Genomic DNA, 2,500 nt, shown 5'->3' with positions numbered 1-2,500 from the left:
AGTAGGGCACGTTCAGCTGGAAGAGCTTGTCCTGAAGCAGGGCAGGGATGATGGTGTTGAAGGCAGAGCTGAAGTCCACAAACAGGATCCTGGCGTAGGATGCTGGGGCGTCCACATGCTGTAGGGTGAAGTGGAGGGCCATGTTAACTGCGTCGTCCACAGACCTGTTGGCTCTGTAGGCAAACTGAAGGGGGTCCAGGAGAGGGTCTGTGATGGCTTTGAGGTGTGCCAGGAGCAGGCGCTCAAAAGACTTCATTACCACAGATGTAAGGGCGACCGGTCTGTAATCATTTAGTCCTGTTGGCCTTAGCTTTTTGGGCACAGCGATGATGGTGGAGGACTTGAGACAGGCTGGTACATGGCATGTCTCCAGGGAGGTGTTAAAGATGTTGGTGAACACCGGAGACAGCTGGCCAGCGCAGTGCCTGAGGGTGGCTGGAGAGACAGAGTCCGGCCCGGCTGCTTTGCGTGGATTCTGCCTCTTGAAAAGCCCATTAACTTCTCCCTCCTGAAAGGAGAGAGTCGTTTCTGTAGTATGGGTGGGGGATGGGGCCTCTTGGGTGGGAAGGGGTGGTTCAGGACAGTCCAATTGTCTTTCAAATCTACGGTAGAACTCGTTCAGGTCGTTGGCTAGGCGGGAGTCGTTAGTGGTGTGGGGCGCTCTGGGTTTGTAGTTGGTGATGTGCCTGAGCCCTTTGGCAGACAGAAGCAGCGTCGTTAGTAGAGAACTGGTGTTTTAGTGTCTCTGAGTACAGTCGTTTAGCCTCTCTCACCGCTTTGCTAAACCTGTTCTTCGACTCCTTGAATCTGTCTCTATCCCCACTCCTAAACGCTTCCTCCTTCTCCAACCTCAACCTTTTGAGCTTTGCTGAGAACCAGGGCTTGTTGTTGTTAAAGTTCACCCTGGTACGTGTTGGGATACAGCAGTCCTCACAGAAGCTGATGTACACAGCCTCTGTGAGTTCATCCAGACTATTGGTAGCAGTCGTGAACATATCCCAGTCAGTACAGTCTAAGCACGCCCGCAAATCTTCCACAGCCTCACTGGTCCACTGTTTAGATGTCCTCACAGCAGGTTTACAGAGTTTTAGTTGCTGCCTGTATGCACGAATCAGGTGGACCAAGGGAGTTCTGTGCGAGCCGAACAGCCCCGTGACCCACAAGAGAAACATCCCCGCCAAATTCGAGCGTTTGACGGGGTCTATCCGTGAAAAAATATTCACGTTTTTGAGTGCACATGCATTTCTGCTGCAAATGCCTCTGGAAGTTTCATGCCGTTCGTATGCCAATTGTGGCAACACGAAAATGACCCGTTTTCCCATTCCGAGGGATTTCTGTGCGACCCTAACAGCCCCGTGAGCCACAAGAGACACATCCCCGCCAATTTCTAGCGTTTCACGGGGTCTATCCGTGAAAAATATAGACGTTTTTGAGTGCACATGCATTTCTGCTGCAGATGCCTCTGGAAGTTTCATGCCGTTCGTACGCAATGTGGCAACACGAAAATGACCCCTTTTCCCATTCCGAGGGATTTCTGTGCGACCCTAACTAACAGCGCCCGTGAGCCACAAGAGAGACATCCCCGCCAATTTATAGCGTTTCACGGGGTCTATCCGTGAAAAATATAGACGTTTTTGAGTGCACATGCATTCCTGCTGCAAATGCCTCTGGAAGTTTCATGCCGTTCCTATGCAATGTGGCCACACAAAAATGACCCGTTTTCCCATTCCGAGGCATTTCTGTGCGACCCTAACAGCCCCGTGAGCCACAAGAGAGACATCCCCGCCAACTTCTAGCGTTTGACGGGGTCTATGCGTGAAAAATATTAAAATTTTTGAGTGCACGTGCCTTTCTGCTGCAAATGCCTCTGGAAGTTTCATGGCGTTCCTATGCAATGTGGCAACACGAAAATGACCCCTTTTCCCATTCCGAGGGAGTTCTGTGCCACCCTAACAGCCCCGTGAGCCACAAGAGACACATCCCCGCCAATTTCTAGCGTTTCACGGGGTCTATCCGTGAAACATATAGAAGTTTTTGAGTGCACATGCATTCCTGCTGCAAATGCCTCTGGAAGTTTCATGCGGTTCGTACGCAATGTGGCAACACGAAAATGACCCGTTTTCCCATTCCCAGGGATTTATGTGCGACCCGAACAGCCCCGTGAGCCACAAGAGACACATCCCCGCCAATTTCTAGCGTTTCACGGGGTCTATCCGTGAAAAATATCAATTTTTTTTTGACTGCACATGCATTTCTGCTGCAAATGCCTCTGGAAGTTGCATGCGGTTCGCATGCAATGTGGCGACACGAAAATGACCCGTTTTCCCATTCCGAGGGATTTCTGTGCCACCCTAACAGCCCCGTGAGCCACAAGAGAGACATCCCCGCCAATTTCTAGCGTATCACGGGGTCTATCCGTGAGAAATATTCACTTTTTTGAGTGCACATGCATTCCTGCTGCAAATGCCTCTGGAAGTTTCATGCGGTTCGTATGCAATGT

This window comes from Petromyzon marinus, unplaced genomic scaffold (genome assembly GCF_048934315.1).
Source record: "Petromyzon marinus isolate PM22_M1 ecotype Great Lakes invasive population unplaced genomic scaffold, UKy_Petmar_22M1.pri1.0 PM_G_Scaffold_28, whole genome shotgun sequence".
NCBI lineage: Eukaryota > Metazoa > Chordata > Hyperoartia > Petromyzontiformes > Petromyzontidae > Petromyzon > Petromyzon marinus.
The sequence above is the reverse complement of the archived record's forward strand: the minus strand, read 5'-3'. Positions refer to the sequence as shown.